The sequence below is a fragment of the Periplaneta americana genome, chromosome 6 (assembly GCF_040183065.1).
Source record: "Periplaneta americana isolate PAMFEO1 chromosome 6, P.americana_PAMFEO1_priV1, whole genome shotgun sequence".
NCBI lineage: Eukaryota > Metazoa > Arthropoda > Insecta > Blattodea > Blattidae > Periplaneta > Periplaneta americana.
This window is the reverse complement of record NC_091122.1, coordinates 150,611,885-150,636,599: the sequence shown is the minus strand read 5'-3', so window position 1 is coordinate 150,636,599 and position 24,715 is coordinate 150,611,885. Positions and strand designations below refer to the sequence as shown.

The window sequence follows — 24,715 nt, the reverse complement described above, 5'->3', positions numbered from 1 at the left end:
CTAATCTAATCTAATCTAACCTAATCTAATTTCATTCATTCAGTGTTCTGCCCAAGGGCTGATCTTTCATTGCAAATCCAACATTCCTATTTTCTGCCTTCGTCTTCGTCTGCTCATATGATCCATAATCTAATCTAATCTAATCTAATCTAATCTAATCTAATCTAATCTAATCTAATCTAATGTAATCTAATCTAATCTATTCTAATGTACTAGGATGAGGGCTAGAGTATCGATCGACAAGAAAAGAATTAAAATAGAACGATAAAGACGAGAATAACAAATAAGCAGAAGAGTAATGGTAAGACTGAACAGAAATGACGGAAGGAGGGGACGTGTGGAGGAGTCGGTCATAAACATTATTTTTTTCGAGAGAGAAACCAAAACGCCACAAGGTCGCGTAAAAACCACATAAAAATTAAGTGCTATCCGCATATTGTTACCACAAGATACCTAGACGGACACACTGACCGCTCATGTAAACCGACAAGAAGCATCTCAGGGTCGCTATGTACATGGTGGCGTGAAGTTGACGTATTTTGTTCCTTTTTCAAAGATCTGTGTCACTTGATACAATGCATGACCTTGCATCGAATTCTCCTGTCCGGACCGGTTTCAAAACGTCGCCGTCTTACACAGAAACTGGTTAGGCCTAGGTTCGAGCCAGCGCCCACATCATTGTTCTTATATGAAGCCTTGAACGACTGCATTATCGATGTAGATTTCTTGTCACCCGCATATCAGAACTGCAAGCAGCGAACTGCTGCTCTGAAGCTGCCAAGTAGCCACATTGCAAGCCTTTGCCTGACACCAATGGTTCTCGAGCCACATGACAGCTTCTACCTAAAATATTCGTACAGGTGCGGTTTAAACTTTTAATGACATTTTAATAGTGTAAGGTCATTAAACTTGACGCCGTACAAAAGTATGTCGAATATCCTTTTGAGAAGATTAACTCCATATGTAGATGGAGTTAGCGGGGATCATCAGTGTGGTTTTAGGCGTAATAGATCGACTATTGATCAGATTTTTTTATATTCGACAGATATCGGAGAAAAATGGGAGTATAAGGGTATAGTACATCAGTTATTCATAGATTTCAAAGACGCGTATGACTCGGTTAAGAGAGAAGTTTTATATAATATTCTTATTGAATTTGGTATTCCCAAGAAACTAGTTCGATTAATTAAAATGTGTCTTAATGAAACTTACAGCAGAGTCCGTATAGGCCAGTTTCTATCTGATGCTTTTCCAATTCACTGCGGGCTAAAGCAGGGGGATTCATTGTCACCTCTACTTTTTAACTTCGCTCTAGAATATGCCATTAGGAAAGTTCAGGATAACACAGAGGGTTTGGAATTGAACGGGATACATCAGCCTCTTGTCTACCCGGATGACGTGAATATGTTAGGAGAAAATCACAAACGATAAGGGAAAACGCGGAAATTCTACCTGAAGCAAGTAAAGAGATAGGATTGGAAGTAAATCCCGAAAAACTTAAGTATATGATTATGTCGCGTGATCAGAATATTGTACGAAATGGAACTATAAAAGTTGGAGATTTTTCCTTCGAAGAGGTGGAAAAATTCAAATATCTTGGAGCAACAGTAATAAATATAAATGACACTCGGGAGGAAATTAAACGCAGAATAAATATGGGAAATGCGTGTTATTATTCGGTTGAGAAGCTTTTGTCATCTAGTCTGCTGTCAAAAATCTGAAAGTTAGAATTTATAAAACAGTTATATTACCAGTTATTCTTTATGGTTGTGAAACTTGGACTCTCACTTTAAGAGAGGAACAGAGATTAAGGGTGTTTGAGAATAAGGTGCTTAGGAAAATATTTGGGCCTAAAAGGGATGAAGTTACAGGAGAATGGAGAAAGTGACAAAACGCAGAACTGCACGCATTGTATTCTTCACCTGACATAATTAGGAACATTAAATCCGGACGTTTGAGATGGGCAGGGCATGTAGCACGTATGGGCGAATTCAGAAATGCATATAGAGCGTTAGTTGGGAGGCCGGAGGGAAAAAGACCTTTAGGGAGGCCGAGACGTAGATGAGAGGATAATATTAAAATGGATTTGAGTGAGGTGGGATATGATGATAGAGACTGGATTAATCTTGCATAGGATAGGGACCGATGGCGGGCTTATGTGTGGGCGGCAATGAACCTGCGGGTTCCTTAAAAGTCATTTGTAAGTAAGTAAGTAAGTAAGTATGGGTTTGTTAGCAGAAGAGAAGATGATACTAAGGGATATGCTACTGGAGTTAAATGATAGCTGTGAGCAGTATGGGATGAAGATAAATGCAAATAAGACGAAGACCATGGTCATAGAAAGAAAAATAAAGAAGGTAAACTTGAGAATTCTAAATGAGCCAGTATAACAAGTGGACAGCTTCAAATACTTGGGGGTATTATAAGCAGTAACATGAGCTGCTGCCAGGAAGTCAAAAGGAGAATAGCAAAGGCATTGGAAGCTTTTAATAGAAAAAGAAGCATCTTCTACGGACCTCTGGAAAAATAACTTATGAAGAGACTAGTGACGTGCTTTGTGTGGAGTGTGCCATTTTATGGGGCATAAACATGGAAATTACGACGAAGTAAAGAGAAGCGAACAGAAGCATTTGAAATGAGAATATGGAGAAGAATGGAACGTGGGAGTCGACAGAAAGAATAAGAAATGAAGTTATGTTGGAAAGAGTGGGCGAAGAAAGAATAATGCTGAAACTGATCTGGAAGAGAACAAGAAATTGGCTTGGTCACTGGCTGAGAAGAGACTTTCTACTGAAGAATGCAATGAAAGGAATGGTGAACGGGGGATGAGTTCGGGATAGAAGAATATATCAAATAATAGATGATATTAAGAAATATGGATCATACACAGAGACTAACAGGAAGGCAGAAAATAGAAAAGACTGGAGAATGCTCGGTTTGCAGTGAAAGACCTACCGTTGGGTAGAATTTATTTTATTTTTATTTTAGTAGGTTATTTTACGACGATTTATCAACATCTTAAGTTATTTAGCGTCTGAATGGTATGAAGGTGATAATGCCGGTGAAATGAGTCCGGGGTCCAGCACAGAAAATTACGTAGCATTTTCTCATATTGGGTTGAGGAAAAACCCTGGAAAAAACCTCAAGCAGGTAACTTGCCCCAACCGGGAATCGAACCCGGGCCACCTGGTTTCGCGGCCAGACACGCTAACTGTTACTTCACAGGTGTGGACGTTCGGCAGAACACTATGAATGAATGAAAATAAATAAATAAATAAATAAACAAACAAATAAATAAATAAACAAATAAATAAATAAACAAATAAATAAACAAATAAATAAATAAACAAATAAATAAACAAACAAATAAATAAATAAATATATGAATAAATAAATAAAAATAAATAAATAAATATATAAATAAAAACATAAATAAAAAATAAATAAATAAATAAATAAACAAATAAATAAAAAAATAAAAGTAAAGTACAGACGAACTTCGATAAATCGAAGCCTTCAGTAATTCGAAATTTTAGCCTATTCCTTTCCGCTGCACAACAAAAATATTGCCACTTCGAATAAAAAACAGTACATAAATCGAATTTTTGGGAAGACATTTCCAGGTGGATATGGTGGAAATGTAGCCCCTATAATTCGAATTTAAGACAAGCCGATATTCTATAAATCGAATCTACCCATGGCAACCTCTTTGAATCGATTTTAACGTAGGCCGTCGCTCTAAAAATCTAAGCTGTTCAGTCCTCTCCCTTCCATTCCATTTGTTTCGTTTTGTTTTTGCGCTCCGTCCTTGAGTGAATATTGTCACTGCTCAGATCAGGTTATAGCTACAGAGGATCAGGTTATTATTGAAGATTATGGTTCGAGTTCGTAACCGATATGGATTCAAAAAGGAAACACAAATCACTGACCATTGCTCAAACGCGGAAAGTGATTAAAAATTTAAGACAGGATTAAAACTGCCATTGTAATAATCGAAAACGATATTCATACTCAACACTTAAGCCTATGAAACAAAGAAAAATTTTACACTGTTATAATTATAATTGTTCATAAAATATATTATAAGGCAGCTAAAGGTTACGTATATTAAAGTTGAACCTCGACTATTTGAAACCTCGATGAATCGAAATATTTTGCCGTTCTCTTGGAATTCGATTCATTGAGGTTCGACGGTAATATCGCTATTGGTGATTCTCTAAGACCCAATTGTCTAAAACTCCCTGACTAAAGATCAACTTTGATCGAAGATCGGAAAGTGAGCCGAGTTCAGACACTTCTTCTATCGTATAAAACTTTTCTGCGATCAAATTACCTTGGTTCAAATGCAATCAAAGTTCACGTGAAAAGGATTTGGCAACATCGCATAAACAAGTGAAGTATGTGATGCACGGGCCATGTTGTATAGGTTTGTTCAGTGTTGCCAATTTAGCAACTTTAACTCTTTTTCAACGACAATTTCTTTTAACTTTTAAATTGCTTAAATAGCGACCTTTTTAGCACCCCATAGTGACAAAATTTAATCTTTCTTTGTTGATAATGAGAAATCTAGCGACTTTCCAATTATTTTTTGGAGACTTTCCGTACACTCTGTTGGAGACACTGGTTTGTTTTGTGCATTGTAAATAATGGCGGACAATTAGAAGAAGGTTGACCGTTCTCCAAATTGTTATCATGTTATGGTGTTTGATACTGCTAAACATAATAAAGCTTTATAAAACGACAATTTTCGTTTAGTAATATAGTTAATTGAAAATTTATGAATGTGCCTATCATATCCATTAATAATAATTAATGATTGTTATAAACATAATATAATTATAGGTTATGTTGCAAATCCGGCCCCGGAACAATTTTTCCCTCGAAATTATTCAAATCAACTTCACAGGGAGTTATACCTGAAATCTTGATTTGCATAATATACGTCACTGTTCATTAACAGAAAACCACAATTTAAGTCACACGGAGTTAGTGTGCACTCGAAGTTGGTTGCTTGACGGTTGTCAGCCCACTTTGAGGTCTGTGGATATAGAGGGAAAAATTGGATCGGTGTCGTGTAGAGTTCCCGAGTAGCTCAGTTGGTAAAGCGTTGGTACGTTAAACCAAAGGTCCCGGGTTCGATGCTCGGCCCCGGAACAATTTTTCCCTTGAAATTATTCAAATCAACTTCACAGGGAGTTATACCTGAAATCTTGATTTGCATAATACACGTCACTGTTCGTTAACAGAAAACCACAATTTAAGTCACACGGAGTTAGTGTGCACTCGAAGTTGGTTTCTTGACGGTTGTCAGCCCACTTTGAGGTCTGTGAATATAGAGGGAAAAATTAGATCGGTGTCGTGTAGAGTTCCCGGGTAGCTCAGTTGGTAGAGCGTTGGTACGTTAAACCAAAGGTTCCGGGTTCGATGCCCGGCCCCGGAACAATTTTTCCCTCGAAATTATTATAGAGTATGTTATTTGATACTGCTGAACACGATAAAGCCTTATAAAATATAAGAACGTTTGTGTATTAAGGCAAGAAATTGAAAAAAATATATATGTAAATGTACCTACCATATATATTAATATTATTAATAATGGTTATTCTATTTGCACAATCTGCCACTCGCATATTTCAAACAGAAAAGAAATAACTGAACTTGGATCATCTAACTTAATCGAATAAATTTCTTCAGTTAAAGTTGACTTCAGTTTAAGACAAATTAATCTCAGATTAGGCTTTATACAACACAAAATTCCAAGTTCAGCTAGAACGAGGATCAATTTAATCTCTGATCTAAGAATAAATGGTTTATACAATCGGCCCTAAATATCTGAACAAGTATACAGTACAAGATCGAAAATCTTCAATGGGTTATAATGTTGAAACGAAGTCAGAAATCTTGGCAAGTCTTGTGTGGACGGGGGATAATGCCATCAGCGTGTTCATTAGGCTCTGATTGAAATGCTGTGCGCACGTCTGTTGACCAGCACGACAGCCGACTCCTTTGTTAGCGAGACAAATCACCAGTCTGCTCCGCACGCCCACCTGCCCCCCTGCTTCATTGACGACGTGGTGCAAACTCACATGTCACACCCAACTTCCGGTGCGCGTTAAAGAGCATCTGTCATTATACCGCTGAGAGCCGCTTCATTTAAATTTATTAAGAAACGAGTAGGCCTATTTTCCAAGATTTCATCATACTCATTAGCTCTACAATTGACGATCTCCATTTCAAACACCACTCAAGTCAAATTTATCAATTTTTTATTTTTGTGATATTACCTTCTTTAAGGCTGATATACACATACTTGTCTCTGTTAACCTCTAAAACTCACTTTAGCCTCTTTGAAACAAGATTTAAAAATTATACTTTTCTGTAAAGTTCATCTAAGCCATACCTGCACAAACAGCGCTCAACGAGCGCGCGCGCTCCTTCGGAGCGGGAGAGCCGTGTTTACCGATGGCCGAAACAAGAGGAAGATACGTCAGAATGACATAGACTTGCTATAGGTAGAGGAGAGGGAAACGACCACTCAGTTATCTAGTGGTGTGCAGTGTGCAGGCCTATTCTCAGTAACTGTTTCACGTTGCTTACCTACTGCTACAGTACAGTATGGAGGAATCTAAAAGACGGAACATAACATTTAACATTTAACGATTTACAGCTCGAACTTATTGATCTTCAATGTGACCTAAGAGCTAAAAATCGTTTGAATAGTACTACTAGCCTGGTTGAGTTTTGCAAGACTAAACATTAGTAATAATATCCACGACTACACAGGCTGGTTGTGAAAATGATTGCTATGTTTGGCTCAACATTTATATTTGTGAGCTACTGTTTTAATAAAGGCAGACATCGAACATCTGTAAATGATGTTTCATTACGATCAGTAGGCTACTATTCCTTTTAGCTGCCAACAGCATAAAACCTCGTTTTCATGTACTGATAAATAAAAATATAACAAAATGATATTGTACATTTAAGTGGTTACAGAATTTCTATTATTTCTGTAAAATAAATATTTCTTTATTAATTAATAATAGTCCAAGATAGTTTTGCAAACACTGAACGGGAATTCATTTCATAAACACTCGTAATAGTACTTCCTTTTGTGTATATTTTGTACGAGATCACCCCTTCTTCCAGTCCACCCTTATACAGAGCGCAGCTAATATCTGCATTCCGCTCATGAGCTGTGAGCCGGCTCGGAGAGCGCAAACCTTGTACAGGCCTGCTTTAGTCTCTTTGAAACAAGATTTTAAAATTATACTTTTCTGCAAAGTTCACCTAAGCCGTTGGAAATATTATTTCCAAAGCCTACTCTCGCCATAATGCACGCCTTAATTTTCAAATATAGTATATGTTATCTTTTCATTAAGTTATTTAGAGACGCTTTCCTATTTGTCTGCAGAGATAGAATACTATTTGGTCACATAGAAAAGAAGTACAGTAGAGCGTCTCGTTTAGGCACAGTGAAAACGTAAACAAAGTGCAGGTAACGTGTGGGGGGGGGAGGACGAGCCGTACGATAAACACGAGGGATGCACAAGGTTTCAGTTACAACATTTATGGCGGAGCATTAATTGAAATGATATTTTCCAAAAACACACAAAGCAAAAGAACACAAACCGCATAATCTTATCATATACATATTTTAACAAGCAAGCAATTGTAACGTTGAACTAATTCAATATAACAAATCAAATTTTGTTGCTTATATGATGTTGCTTTCAAGCAGCATTTTTTACTGTCATGAATTTCATTCTCTGTATGACTAACTTAATATCACCGTCTTCTGTGGCCGAATTAACAAAACTACAGTATACTGGTCTGAAGTGGTCAGGTACAGTGCCTGAATAAATTGAACTTTGAGAAGGGAGAATTATGTTTAGGAAATAGTGTTGTCACTTCAGACCAATATACTGTAGTTTTTTTAATTCGGCCACAGAAGACGGTGATATTATGTTAGTCATACAGAGAATGAAATTCATGACCGTAAAAAATTATGCTTGAAAGCAACATCATATACGTAGCAAAATTTGATTTGTTATATTGAATTATTTCAACGTTACAATTGCTTGTTTGTTAAAATGTATATGATAACGTTATGCAGTTTATTTTCTTTTGTTTTGTGTGTTTTTAGAAAATATAATTTCAATTAATGCTCCGTTATAAATGTTGTAACTAAAACCTTGTGCATCCCTCGTATTTATCGTACGGCTCGTCCTCCCACCACACGTTACCTACACTTTGTTTACGTTTTCACTGTGCCTAAACGAGACGCTCTACTGTAGTCGATAGGCACAATGAAGTGCTGAAAAGTTCGGAAGAGCACTACAGGTTACATTTTATTATTGATGCTATGTAGTCTAACCATACGATGGAACATGCCATTTAAAGGGCGTAATTTTCTTTTTTTGCCAAATGTTTAACATCTTCTTCTTCGGTAACTATTGAGAGTAAAATCGCGATTTTCATCCACATCAATAGAAAATCTAATAAAGCATAATTTATCCCTCTAGCGTATTTCAATAGCGTCGACGGGTTTGGTGTAAATTTAATTAAAAACCACTAATTTCAAGCCACTGAACGATGCGAGCAGATTGCGACGTCGGAGGCAGGGAGGGAAGTTCGCGTATGGAGACAGATCTGAGTTCGTTGACATCTTACATCTGTATTATTAGAAGAAAAAGAACTGTGTTAGCGGCGATGTTGCCAGCTGCTGAAACTTCGAACTTAATTTTCTAGTTAACCGTGCAATCAATGACAAAACGTGATAAAGGTTTTCTATTCATTTAAATGTACCTTATCGTCTCTTTCAATCTGTAGGATTATTTCACTTCCACTCTATATATTCTGATTCAGAAAAAAAAGCGGCAAATTTAATTGATTTAAAAGTTATTATTTATTTTAGTAAGTTATTTTACGACGCTTTATCAACATCTCTGGTTATTTAGCGTCTGAATGAGATGAAGGTGATAATGCCGGTGAAATGAATCCGAGGTCCAACACCGAAAGTTATCCAGCATTTGCTCATATTGGGTTGAGGGAAAACCCCGGAAAAACCTCAACCAGGTAACTTGCCCAGACCGGGAATCGAACTCGGGCCACCTGGTTTCACGGCCAGACGCGCTAACCGTTACTCCTCAGGTGTGGACGATTTAAAGGTGAAAAATGTAATTTTTGGTGGTTTCAGTCTTCACCGGCCCCTTAAACCGAGTTTTCGTAAGGTCTAGTACAGGCCTGCACAAGGTTTGCGCTCTCCGAGCCGGTTCACAGCTCATGAGCGGAATGCAGATATTAGCTGCGCTCTGTATAGGGTGGACTGGAAGAAGGGGAGATCTCGTACAAAATATACACAAAAGGAAATACAGTACTAGTAAGAGTGTTTATGAAATGAATTCCCTTTCAGTGTTTGCAAAACTATCTTGGACTTATTAATTAATACAGAAATATTTATTTTACAGAAATAATAGAAATTTTAAACCTACTTAAATGTACAATATCATTTTGTTATATTTTTATTTATCAGTAGGCCTACATTAAAACGAGGTTTTATGCTGTTGGCAGCTGAAAGGAACAGTAGCCTACTGATCGTAATGAAACATCAGTTACAGATGTTCGTTGCCTGCCTTTATTAAAGTTGATTATAGAAAACAGTTGCTCACAAATATAAATGTTGATCCAAACATAGCAATCATTTTCACAGCCAGCCTGTGTAGTCGTGGATATTATTGCTAATGTTTAGTCTTGTAGAACTCAACCAGGCTAGTAGTATTATTCAAACGATCTTTAGCCCTTTGGCCACATTGAAGATCAATAAGTCCGAGCTGTAAATCGTTAAATGTTATGTTTTATTTAACGACGCTCGCAACACTTAAATGCAATCGACCTGGCCCGGAATCTAACCCGCAATCTCGGGCATAGAAGGCCAGCGCTATACCAACTGCGCCAACCAGGCCCGCCTGTTTCAACTGGTGTTGAAGAATTTATTATGATAACTTTAAACTTCTTTCCAATTAAGACAAAATTTTTAGTAGGTTATTTTACGACACTTTATCAACAGCCTAGGTTATTTAGCGTCTGAATGAGAAGAAGGTGATAATGCCGGTGAAATGAGTCCGGGGTCCAACACCGAAAGTTACTCAGCGTTTGCTCATACTGAGTTGAGGGAAAACCCCGGGAAAACCTCAACCAGGTAACTTGACCCGGGAATCGAACCCGGGCCACCTGGTTTCGTGGCTAGACGCGCTAACCGTTACTCCACAGGTGTGGACCTTAAGACAAGATCTTGGAACCTAGAATTAAATTAATTTTGAATTTCAATTAATATTTGCACATAATCGTTTAACATGGCTTCACCACGAGCAGTTTCTATCGTTCGAAAGTAAGCCATATTACCTTCCCGAAACTGACTTACGAAAAGTGTAAGTTTACGACTGAAATCCCGTAATTTATTCAACATATCAACGCTGAGCTGGCCTTTTCCTTGAAGAGAGATATTTAAATTTTTGAAGATTAATATCTTTAGTATCTTTATGTCTGGACTCGTAATGACGCATTATGTTATGTTTCTTTCTACCTTTCAAAATGTTGTGGCAGATAAAGCACTGAGTATTTACTCTAGCAGCTATGAAAAAATAAGCATTTTTCCTTGCAACATTGAAAGAATTTGCCTGATCACTACTTTTCCGTCTTTTAGATTCCTCCATACCGTACTGTAGTAGTAGGTAAGCAACGTGAAACAGTTACTGAGAATACGCACTGCACTCCACTAGATAACTGAGTGGTCGTTTCCCTCTCCTCTATCTATAGCAGGTCTATGTCATTCTGACGTATCTTCCTCTCCGATTCGGCGAGCGGTAAACACAGCTCTCCCGCTCGGAAGGAGCGCGCGCGCTCGTTGAGCGCTGTTTGTGCAGGTATGGTCTAGTAAAGGGTGCGTCAGAAAGAACGGATGGATTTCAAACTATCGATACGCAACGAGGAGAGAGATATAGTGAGGGGGACCACGACTGTTGGGTCAGTCATAGAATGCAGTTTCAGTTGAGAACATGGTGTTGGTCTGGTGTACAACGTGCTTTCATCGTAGAGACATTTTTGAAAAATGAAGAGTCTGTGATCGCCACTCAGGACTCATTTCGACATCGGATGTCACGCTAGGATTCCAACTCGGAATACAATTTTGCGGTGGGTGGCTTCATTTCGTATCACAGGTTCAACATTAAAGAAGAAATCACCTGGACGAAATTCTATTGCACTGAGATTGTCCGAGGCTACGGTAAGATCTCGCGCCCTGCGACTTCTTTCTTTGGGACCATTTGAAGGCGTAAGTTTGTAAACATCGATCACATACACTGGACGAACTGAAGACAGCGATTCGTGAAGAAATCGTGGCAATTGCACCAGCTATGACTGTGAAAGTGATGGCGAACATCAGAAAACGCCTCGATGCCTGTATTGAAAGCCAAGGACATCATATGGATAATGTTGTTTTACATAAATAAACTGCATGTATTGGTGAATATGTTGATAACAATAAATTTTTGATTTGATGAATCTTTACAATTTTCTTGCCATGTGAAATCCATCCGTTCTTTCTGACGCACCCTGTATAAGTAACAGGTTAGCTTTACTTTGTTTAGACTTTTGGTATGCTTTGCATATACACAAATGAATGCGCCCTGGACCAAATAATTTCAAGCCAAATGTACTTTGTCACTTTACTTAATGGAAATTCTGAAGAGGGACTACTATCTCTCTTTACTATTGATACGTTGGCAACACTAGTATCGTAAATCGATTAGTGAGTATTTTACTACCCAGTGCACTTCCGGTAAGTTTTTATTATTCTTTTTTTTTATTGATTTTTTTTTTAATAGAATGGGCGGAAGAGAGAAAACATTGCTTACTTTTCCGATTAAATTAAATCGTGAAAGGAATACTCACTACAATATTTCTCACATACTTTCATTATACGTTTTAAGGGATGCTAATAAGTCCCAAACATCAGATTAGCTTATTCCCTGCTAAGGACTCCTTAACCGTTTTCCTCCAAATTCAGAGAGTTCGTTTCGAAACAATTAAACCAGTTAACTATTGTTATACAATGAAGTATCTCCTGCCAGCCTGTCTAACAAGCTCTTTGAAGATAACACGATACTCGAAAACAAGTCTCAAAACATTGTTACATTCATGACGGAAAGTTTAGTACGAATACAAATCACTCTTCGCTTTCTGTTTCTCATCTCCAAGACGTTTATGTAACGTTCAAGAATCGGCAACTCTGACCATACAAAACATTTCACCAACGACAAATGACTACTGCATTGGTTAACCTTGAATAATAATTCTTACAGGGGCAATACCTGCATTTCTATTTCGGAATTAGTTTGAAGACAATGTGAGCGGTAAAAACAAAACGCTTCGCAGTTACTTTTTTTGTCTGCTACTGCTACGAATGTAACGTTTGTGGTTAACCGCATAGCGGATTGACTTCGATTTCCAGCATCAAAAGTTGGTATTGCAAGCATCCTTTAGGAATTTCATGTTCGTACTTTTTGTGTTGATCTGTATTGTCTCAAGAGTATTCGTCATGGTTACGAGAAAGGGAAGGAATGATTAATGATAATGCATAATAAAATTCGTAAAAGAAATTATATAATAATAATAATGATAATAATATAAATAATACAATATGTAAGTCTATATTCAATTCACCTCTGGGATTCTGGCTGATGTGTTCATCTATTAGCAGATAGTGCACGCGACGATATGTGTCAGAGGAAGAACAAATTATTTTGTGTGAGATCGTGCGTATTTGCTTGCTTTCCGCACAAAACCAATACGCGGTAAGTGTGAAATACCACATTCAGTATTCCCAACGTAACACACATAACAATTTCCCTCTTCTTACCGCTTAAGAGACATATTCATTTTACTGCTTTAGGCTTTTAACATATTATTTTTAGAGACGTTTAACATAGTAATAATTATAAATTGGAAACTTACCACTGCAATTTCACCTAAATTGCACTGTTAATTATTGTTTTTAAATATTTGCAAAAATTAAGTAAAGTCTACTACTCCACGAAACTTATTGCATTCCTGATACAAGTAACATTAAGGAAGCCGTGAAAAAATCAACAAGATTCCAGATGCCGATGTTATTACTGCAATATGTTATATAAATAATATTGTTAAAATATTAAAATGAAAAATAAATCATTACATAACCTTACCGTTTGTTTTAAGTTCGCATTTATAGACTGGGGGAAAAGAAGACAGACGTATACCACGGCCTGCTGGAATATAGTAAACACAGAAAACATTTTATAGCAACAATGTAGAAGATAGATATTTTAGTTTTTAAAAGTTGCAGTCATTGAACAGAAACCAAGATGGAGATTTCATTGCAACTAATTAGAAATTCCTCTTTCAGGTATGTAATAAACGATCTTCGCACGAAATAATGTACGATACACGAGCGGTATGTTTGTTTTCATTTTCTATGAAATTAAAAAAGCTCAACTACGTTTCGCTTTTTCAATCTTTTCCTCGAACATGAAAACATCAACATACCGCTCTTGTAACGCATATTACTATTGTGGCTAACCGCATACCGGATTGACTTCGATTTCCACCATCAAAAGTTGGTATTGCATGCATCCTTTAGGAATTTCATGTTTGTACTTTTTGTGTTGTTCTGTATTGTCTCAAGAGTATTCGTCATGGTTACGAGAAAGAGAAGAAATGATTAATGATAACGCATAATAATCAAAATTCGTAAAAGGAATTATATAATAATAATGATAATAATATAAATAATACAATATGTAGGTCTATACTCAATTTACCTCTGGGATTCTGGCTGATATGTACATCTGTTACCAGGCAGTGCACGCGACGATATGTGTCAGAGGAAGAACAAATTATTGTTTGTATACATCTGGAGTCAGATAAATAGAGCTCGAAAATTGATGAATTTTTTTTAGACAATACAGGATGCAATATAAACTCGTTACACTCCAACACAAACCCATATAGTCTACTTTTATTTATTATTATTATTATTATTATTATTATTATTATTATTATTATTATTATTACTTCCTTACTTACTGGCTTTTAAGAAACCCGGAGGTTCATTGCCGCCCTCACACAAGCCCGCCATTAGTCCCTATTCTGAGCAAGATCAATCCAGTCTCTATCATCATATCCCACCTCCCTCAAATCCATTTTAATATTATCTTCCCATCTACGTCTCGGCCTCCCTAAAGGTCTTTTTCCCTCCGGCCTCCCAACTAACACTCTATATGCATTTCTGGATTCGCCATACGTGCTACATGCCCTGCCCAACTCAAACGTCTGGATTTAATGTTCCTAATTATGTCAGGTGAAGAATACAAAGCGTGCAGTTCTGTGTTGTGTAACTTTCTCCATTCTCCTGTAACTTCATCCCTCTTAGCTCCAAATATTTTCCTAAGCTCCTTATTCTCAAACACCCTTAACCTATGTTCCTCTCTCAACGTGAGAGTCCAAGTTTCACAACCATAAAGAACAACCGGTAATATAACTGTTTTATAAATTATAACTTTTAGATTTTTTTACAGCAGACTGGATGATAAAAGTTTCTCAACCGAATAATAACAGGCATTTGCCATATTTATTCTGTGTTTAATTTCCTCCCGAGTATCATTTATCATTATTTATTATTATTATTATTATTATTATTATTATTATTATTATTATTATTATTATTATTATTATGGAAACATTACGAAAGATGAAATTTTATTCTATCGCCTTCACATGGAACAGAAAAATTTGTTTGTTCCTTTCCTAAGACTGACCAAACTTAACTTGTTTTTAATTACTAATAAACATAATGTAATTTGCTTTTTAGTTTTTAATTTATTAAGAATTTTTAGCCTGGATCATAAAACAAACACAGATATTAGAAAGACATTAAAAGTTATAATAGAAAACATACAGCTTTCATCAACAGAATTGGAAAATCCATGTCCAAAGAATGGACAGAAATTCAACTGTACTTTAGACCTACATCTGGCATACAGGTATCAACCATCAGGTCTTCGAGTTCGAGTAACAAGGTAGAAGGATCAACAACGTCTCCATATTACTTAAACACACAGAAGAGATCAGATAACCTAAACCGGAGAAGTTGATGATGATGATGATGATGATTATATCATTAAAGGAATCTAGAGTAATTCTGTGGTGTTCGGGTAAAGGGGGAAAAGTCATTTTTTGTGCAGATGGAATTTTGCCTCCCAGATGAACACGCAAGTTAAATTATACAAATGAGTGTGCAAAAATCAAAGAATACTAGCAGTTGATGTGCTTTATTTGTGTAGAAAATTATTCGCAATAAGGGTTCGAAGTTTAATTTTCACTTATCTCCAAAATCATTTTATGACTTATCTCCCTTTACGCAAACAACACAATATTATGAAATAAGCCTAACTAACACAGTTGAAATTAATGTAACTTCGAAACAAGTTGAGCAACCAAAATGGACTAAGCTTCTATGAAATGTGCTAAGAATGGTATTTAGTCTATGCAAGTGGATTGCCATTGCCTGTTGTCCATATTTGACAACTTCACCAGTAAAAGTAAAGCACGCACAGTTCCAACAAGACAACACCACTATACACACAGCTAACAGATCTCTATAACTTTTGACTGAGATTTTTGGAGAACGCATCATCTATAATAATATATGGCCCCCACGATCTCCAGATTTGATACCGCCAGACGTTTATCTATGAGGACAAGGGACATGTACATGCACATTTGATGAACTGCAAGCTGTATTAACTGCGAACACAGAAAACATTTTACAACAAGAACTGGTGATGAGAAAGTCTGAGAATAAAACAAACAGGTCCACATCGTGGACATCATTTTCGATATATATTACAGGTTTAGAATGGAAATACACACTAACTTTCCGAACACGCCGTATAATTAAATGCTTAAATAAGACATCAGTAACATAAAGAGCTCATTCACTCTAAACTGCTCGCAGACATTAATACTTCTGGTTTATTTTGAAAGCTGCGACGGTGTTTCTTCCCTGTGACAGATGTGGAAACAACGAAGGGGTGGAGTACTCTGTTCCCCCACCGTCACAATCATGAAAAGCACTTTGCGAACATAAACACACTTCCTTCCTCTCCATTGAGCACGAGACTCGATCCCAGCCTCCCCGCGCACAGCAGCGGCTTGCCACCGGATGTCGATGTGTGACGTGACATCCGGGGATCCCCCGCACAAACTTCTCTGTAAACTTTGCCGCGGGTGTTGCACACAAGATACAGCGTATGCTGCGTATGAGCTATTCCATCTCAAATAGACCGAAATATAGAGAAAATTGATCTTGCAATTGTTAAATACAATGAAACTTTTTTTGTACGTAGAGAAATATGATACAATGCTTTGTGCAAAGTTTGACGCATCAGAACTTCATAGTGTTTAATTTAAAAATATTCAAATTTATCGTATTTTCATAAAATTAGCAAATTTAAACTGTTGTGGCTCCGAAACCCTTTCACCCAGTGATCAAAATCATGGTTTATTTTGATGCTGAGAAATTAAAGTTTATATTGACATGTAAACAGTTTTCCTTACTTTTTATGGAAATGGAGAAATTTAGATTTTTCTTCATTAAGACGCCTTTGACCTCGAAAAAATGTTTTAAAAATGTATGGTTAGATTCCGCATTGAAAGTACAAATAAACACTTTTTTTTTTACTGGTGCACCGTTGATAAGAAAGTACGGAAAATATCAAATAAAGAAAATAAATAGTACGCGCGTGAAATAACCAGCTGACTATGAGACGGAAGTAGCCGAGACAAGCAAGGTCATGAGACAAACACGTGTTGTTTCGTCTAGTAGCGCATTGCTGTGGTAGCTTTATCACAGGTTTTCATAAACACAGGAGTAAAATGACGCCCAACGCTCTGCTTATCTTCAGCTCTCGGCCAGTGCGTGCGGTACTGCGCCGTTCAAGTCTAGGCGTGTGAAAATAATTTATTTAATACCCTCAAAACTTATTGCCGAGCCACTAAGTAAACGATGCCGAATCCCTCTTAATAATGCAAGGATTTTTCTCAATATTTTTTACATTTTTACAAATTGGCAAAAAGCCTAAAAGTAAGTAAAATCAGATTATCTGTCTCTCTGTACATAATAAAAATAAGGATTACTTCTTAGCATGACCTAACAAATGTCAGCTTCAAAATGAGCTCCCGTTCAATGTTCTGCAGTAAATGGTTCCAGAGTTCTGAGCGCTGAAAGAGGCTTGTTTTTATAAAATACGCTAAATTTGTCGCTCAATAGTACGAAAACCGTTTGACTTTCGATAGTATATTTTTGTAAATGCACTATCCTCAGCACCTTATATAAATAAGGAAAAAATTAGAGTATTAAAAATGCGAGGTTTTTTACTGATCGATTTCATATGGAATAGCCCGTATGCTACAATCTCTGGCAATCAAATTTATTTTATTTTCTTCATCACGGATAGAAATAAAGTTAGATATAGGGAGGAGGAAAATTAATTTTTGGATGTAGGCCTATCTTTAACCGTTAAAGAATTTAAAATTTCAAATATCTAAAAAAACAAGAAGAAGAGTGTAATCTATAACAAATATGACATACACACTTCAATAATACACTGTAAGAGTTTCGAAATATTTCAGTCACTTTATCATTTTTTTATCTTTATGTGAACAAATTCCTGTTTAGATATTTCTGTGCTTAGCCTTAAATAACACATCCTGTCTCTGCCTTTTTTTTTTTTTTTTTTACTGATAACTGCCCGTTATTGATCCACACTTCTATCTATTCTGAGAATATTCTTTATTGGAAGCAATAAACAGGGACATCATTTTATTTTTACTTCAATTTTTATTGTACCTGAGTTTTCTAATGTACTTCACTCCCACCCCTCTACTAGTAAACTTCCAACCATCCTCCACACAGAACCAAGGCCGCGTATGCAGTCAAAGTCGCCTTACGGTCACAGTAAACTGTACTGAGTTAGTGAGTACAGTACGTTCCAGAAATACGTTTGCGTTTTCCAGTGACGAAAGAGCTTTCAATAGTGAATCATATTTTCTCACAGCGTCCGTTTGCCTACGTCGCATCTCAGTTTCCCCCACCCGCTTCTGCTCGCCCCTCTGTGAAGGCTAGTGGCTGGGCTGTGTTAGATCTTTTCTGAAAACATTAATTTCTGTTAGGAATTGGACGTCTACGTAATATTATACCCATACAATTGTTTAAAATAACTTAAATAAAAGGGCGTCGTTAACTGTCACGTGATTTCCCCCCTTTCTACGAACCTGCGACGTAACCACTTGGACGGACAGTAGATAGCATGTCTGAGTAATTTTATCTTTTCGGATCGGGCAGAAGTGAAGACTGAATTTACAGTACGTAAGATACTCTTTTATAGAGTAGGTACAGAATTATTTCAACATGAGTTACTAGTACGAAGAACGAAACTGGTAATTGGGATTGGGTACAATAGTTTATAGTGCGATAATATTCACATTAGAACTGAAGCCTGTATCGAAATGAACGGCCACCATTTTAAAAAATGTGTTTAAATATCCAGATTATGATTATTTTTCAATTTAACTTCATTCTCTATATTGTACGCTAATGTGCTGTAGACAGTATAATATACACTGCATAATGAATATGTCCACATGGACAGCTCAGTTCGTGAGTAAAAACACTCATTGTTAATACTGTACTGTATTTTGATTAAACAAAAACCTAATGAAAATGATCAAACTCAAAAACGCAATATTTCCTAGTTTACGTAAATGGATGAACTACTTTTCTTTCCTCCTATACCTAGTAAAGTGATTTGTTTGTATATTACGCCAGTATCATCGAAATCCAGTCGTGGAAGGGGTAGCAAACGGCGTTGATCCTGAGGTATAGGCAAGTTAATATTAAAAATATTAGTAAAAATAAAATGATGTCCCTGTACATTTTAAGAGTTTCGAAATATTTCAGTCACTTTATCATTTTTTATCTTTATGTAGACAAATTCCTGTTTAGATACTTCTATGCTTAGCCTTAAAATTACACATCCTGTCCCTGCCTTTTTTTTTACTGATAACTGCCAGTTATTGATCCACACTTCATACAAGACAGAAATATTCATGATTCAAAATGGAGAATTCATGAAATGTTGTTGAAAGTCATAAATTCACTTACAGAATAGAAGGCGTGAGAAATTAGGTACTTCTTTAATTTGGCCCTAAATAATCTTATGTTTTGAGTTTGATTTGTTATATCTATAGGGAGGCTATTAAAAACTTTTACTGCCATATAAGGCACTCCTTTTTGATAGCACGATAGACTTGCCGATGGAGTATGAAAGTCATTCTTTTGACGCGTATTTATGCTATGAACTGTTGAATTAGTTACAAAAGTTGACAACAAACACACCTTCAAAATATACAGAAAACCAACCACCACCACCCCACACAACACAAACATGTTGCATTCAGGACAATGGTACACAGATTACTCAACATACCCATGAGCCAACAACACTACAATGAAGAAGTGAACACAATCAAATACATAGCACAAGAAAATGGTTACAACCCAAACATAATAGACAACATCATAAGGAAGACAAAACAAAAACTCAACAAACACAAAAACACACGAAACACAACACAACCACAAGAACACAAGTAATACATCACACTAACATACGAAAACAAAAACACACACAAGATCGCATCCTCATTCAGAAAACAGAAATACAACATAGCATACAGAACAGAAAACACACTACAAAGACATCTCAACACACAAACAAATAAATGAGGAGCGTTTTTTCAAAAGTCGATAGATGCAGAAATCAAGATTTTACAGAAATTACACTAAGTGACAGGATCTATCGAGTTTAAAAAAAAAAACCTGGAAGGTTTGGTAGTCTCTACATACGGTATGAATAAAGTTTTGGCAAATCTGTTTTCATAGATCGATTCCGGAGGTAGAAAACATACGATATCCATATGTAACTCACTTTCGAAAATTTCTGCATCTATCGACTTTTGCAAAAACGCTCCTCAAATACAACCACACAGGCGTATACAAACTCACATGCATTAGTTGCGACAGTTTCTACATTGGACAGACAGGCAGATCATTCCAAACTCGATACAAAGAACACATTAAAGCAATAACCAGAGGACACAATACATCTACATATGCCGAACACATAACTAATGCTAACCACACATACTATAATATAAATACAGATATGGAAATCCTACACATAGGACCCAAGAACCAAAAACTGAACACACTAGAACAATATGAAATATACAGACACACTAAAACACACCCTAATCAAATTCTCAACACATAGATCAAGTTCAGAACACACACACTATTTGAACAACTCTTCATCACACGAACGCACCCACACATCAGGCAGCGAAGTTGAGATAGCGCCGAGATCTAATAGGCTCTGAGGATGGTGTTAAGTAGCACCGAAACAGCTGTAAGCCGCACATGCTTACGTAATTAACACGAGTAAGATCGCCATTTAATCATTTATTTAGTTACAAAGTTTTCACGATTACACACGAGGAAGATTATTAATGAAAAAATATACTGACAAGCCATGGGCATTATTTGTAGTTTTTTAAAAATAGTCCTACACGATTCCCTAGATTTGACACCTACTATCATTCTAATTACTCTTTTTGTAGTAATGTTACTATCTGTGGAATTTCCCCAGAATATTATTCCAAAACTCATTACCGAGGGAAGTATGCAAAGTATATTGTTTTTAAGATATTGATATTTACAATCTTTTGCATACATCTAATAGCAAAACAAGCTGAATTTAGTTTGGGGTAATTTCTTTAATACGATTTTTCCAATTTAACAATGCATTAAGGAATAATAAAAAAAAATCTTAGCATATTATCTTTCTGAAAGAAAATTAAATCCACATGTGATGATGATGGTGGTGATGATGATGATGATGATGATGATGATGGTGGTGGTGATGATGATGGTGGTGGAGTCGAGGAGGAGAGGGCCGACTATTTCGCGTTTAGGTTATTCTGGGTGTGATGAAGAACAAAATGTTCTGCCGTAACTGAAACTTTACCCGCAGGTAATGGTAATAGTTTCTACAAACTCAGTTACCTCGGGTTCTACCATAAAATATGGGATACTATGTATTCCACAATACATAACAAAGATTGCTGGTTTTACTATTAAATAAGTGCTTACACATCCGCCTCCACTGCTTTCATGTGAGTAACGACCGTCTAAATTTAGTACGTACCAAACTGCGATGAAAGTTATTATCAGAACTGCTTCGAGCATGTACTGCCCGCCCCAGGATCTTCTGGAACAAGCTTTACGGCTCAGAGTGTCATATAACCTGAGAGTAATGGCTGCACTTCCTATCGACGATGTTACTTCATTACTGATGCTGGTTACACTAATATAGTTAAATATGGCGTGAAACGACGTTAGATATATTCATAGGCTTGTTAAAATTTACGAGTCTCGTTTCGAAAGTTCAATTGTGTTTGATAATTGAGGAAAATATTAAATATTGCTGATAATAGTAAGGGTGACGATGATTGGGTGATTGTGCTACTATTGGTGATAATAGGAGTGTCAATAGCTCTGATTGTAATAATGACAGTAGCGGTGATGATGTGATATTAATGGTGATAATGAGTGTCACAATGATAATGATGTGTTGGTGATTGTTGTAAAGGTTGTAGTGATGATGGTGACAGTTATTATCGTGATAATTGTGATAACAGTGATATCAGTTATGGTAATGATGATGGTGACAGTGATGATAGTAAGAGTGACAGTACAAATAATAATGATTGAGTTTTTTCTTTGTATCTGTATCTCTTTCTTTCTTCCTTCCTTCCTTCCTTTTTTTCACTTCTTTCTTACTCCTTTCATTTCTTTCTCCCTCCCTCCGTTCCTTTCTTCGTTTCTTCCTTCCTTTCTTCGTTTCTTCCTTATTTCTTCGTTTCTTTCTCCCTTCCTTCCTTTGTTTCTTTCTCCCTTCCTTCCTTTCTTCGTTTCTTCTTTATTTCTTCATTTATTTCTTCCTTCCTTCTTTTCTTCGTTTCTTTCTCCCTTCCTTCCTTTCTTCGTTTCTTTATTCCTTTCTTCGTTTCTTTCTCCCTTCCTTCCTTTCTTCGTTTCTTTCTTACTTCCTTTCTTTCTTACTTCCTTTCTTTTTCCATCCTTTCCTTTCTTCGTTTCTTTCTTACTTCCTTCCTTTCTTTCTCCCTCCTTTCCTTTCTTCTTTTCTTACTTCCTTTCTTGTTTCTTTCTTACTCCCTTCATTTCTTTCTCCCTCCTTTCTTCGTTTCTTTCTCCCTTCCTTCCTTTCTTCATTTCTTTCTTATTTCCTTCCTTTCTTTCTCCTTCCCTTCCTTCCTTTCTTCAATTTCATTAAATAAATTTATAGCCTATGTGTGTGAATTAATCAGCACACACACACACACACATACACACACACACACACACACACACACACATATATATATATATATATATATATATATATATATTCTTTTTTCATAAATTATCGTACTTTATTCACGTACGATATTATTCTTCTCTATGTTAATATTATATTATATAATTTCATTGCCGCTGTAATTTTAATTTTAGCTTCAATTTTATTTTACTTTCTATATTCCTCTTATATTAATATATTATATTATATAATTTCACTGTAGCTGTAATTTTAATTATAGTTACTATTTATTTTACTTTGTATATTCTCTTACAGGCCTATTAATAATGTTTATGCTCGACCCTGCCGAAATGTAGTAATTATACACCTGGTAGTAGCCCTTTAATCCACCTCATTAAAGTACACCTATTCATTATAGTTCAGTTGTTCAGCCAATGAGAAATCACCATTGTACCATTCTAAAACCGCAAGTATCGATTATTCTCGGATATGCAATCGAAAGACAATTAGCGAAACGTCACGGAGGCTGGAAATCCAATACTGTCGCAGAAGGTTATGTTCTGTTACTATAATAATTAGCGTTAATTGTAAATAATATTCAAATAAATTCAATCTGTCATCTCGTTTTTCAATTCTAAATCAATTTCCAGGTTATGTCAAAAGTAATGTTCATGTTATTCTCTAGATTATATCAAGGTCAATGACATTCGTCCCTCGGAAAAAAACCAATACTTTCGCGTCTGCGCACATCTCACAATTTAGCTCTTCACTTAGATAACCATAACATTAATACTTATGAATAATTTCAACTTAGAAATATGGTCGAGCATGAAAAGTCGTATGAAACTTGCCTATAATGGTAATTAAGACGCTCGTATGAAAATTATGAAACTCGCTTGCGCTCGTTTCATAAACAAACATACTCGCGTCTTAATTACTACCATTATAGGTTCGTTACATAATGTACTAATATGAACTGCGACCAAATACGAAAAAACATTATGTTGCGCATTCAGTCCTCAAACTTTGTTAATATTACTGCATCTCCTCTTTTATATTGATTGTATTATTTCATTTCTATTTCTATTTTTGTAATTATATTCTGTGTTCTGTATGTTTAAATTTAAATAATATATCACCTATCACCTAGGTTTTGTTGTGTATGTAGTTTACATGCCACAAGTGGATAGCAAAGGTATGGGAAAAAATATACCTGGAAAGTGTGTGCAGTTTACCTCCGCCCCAAACCCTCTATAACATGATGTTATTCACCTTAACTCTACCAGCGTGGCATATAGTTGTCGTTAGTGCTGAGAAGCATAGACCACTTAGTTCATCCGAGACTTTCCAGAATGCAGCGCAGGCGATGGGTCTACGTTACACTCGTAATGGATGATGATGGCTGAGAATTGTTGGGATGTCACAGGAGAACCGGAGTACCAGGAAACCTCTCCCCCCCACCATTTTTCCTGTACCACGGCCTTGCCAACATAAGTTATAAATAATTTATAGTGCATCGACCGGGATTTAAACCCGAGCCGTCCTAGCTTGAAAGCCGAACGTGCTACCAATAAACTAGTGATATTTAAAAGTTGTGGAAGTTGTACGATCTTACCTTTAAGGCAATGAGGTGAACAACCTCCACTTCTGTGACGTTGTGATTCCAGAAATTACACAATCCAAGATCTAGCCACGTGATGAAATCCCACAAAAAGTAGTGCACAATCTGTTATTTTTAAAGGCGCCCGATGTATATATAATATAGGTTGACGGCGCTCACAGGAATTCCGTTTTTTATTCTTCTTTTTAGAAACTTTGTTTTTGTCGACGAAGCTCACAATTAATCATTCGAAACATAGAAAAAAAAATACCCTTCTAATCCAGAAATAGCGAACACACTGACTGCGGTACCCGAGAAAGACAAATACCTGCCGTTTATCTCTGTTTATCTTTCTATGTGTGTCACCTTGCAGCATTCCCGCGATAACGGTTTAGTCTCGAGTATGTTTACTAAATCAAAAAACTTATTCAAACAGATAAAAGTCCTTAAGTCGTACGTATAACTTTCAGTAAGTCATTACTATGCGCTATCACCTTTACTTTTTAACTTTGTTCTAGAATGTGCCATTAGAAAAGTTCAGGATAACAGACAGGGTTTGGATTTGAACGGGTTACAT

The 24,715-nt window shown here is 36.3% G+C and overlaps 1 protein-coding gene across 4 annotated transcripts in view; it reads right to left on the bottom strand.

Moving 5' to 3' along the window:
- Nucleotides 1–24,715, bottom strand: part of FucTA (glycoprotein 3-alpha-L-fucosyltransferase A) — a 667,380-nt gene that overhangs the window by 120,804 nt on the left and 521,861 nt on the right. Inside the window, exon 1 of one of the 4 annotated variants that reach the window (XM_069829293.1) lies at nucleotides 24,154–24,447. The exons of the other annotated variants lie outside the window; for them this stretch is intronic. The gene's annotated coding sequence lies outside the window, so the exon portion shown is untranslated. Of the gene's footprint in view, nucleotides 1–24,153; nucleotides 24,448–24,715 lie in introns of those variants that run through there. 4 annotated transcript variants of the gene reach the window in all.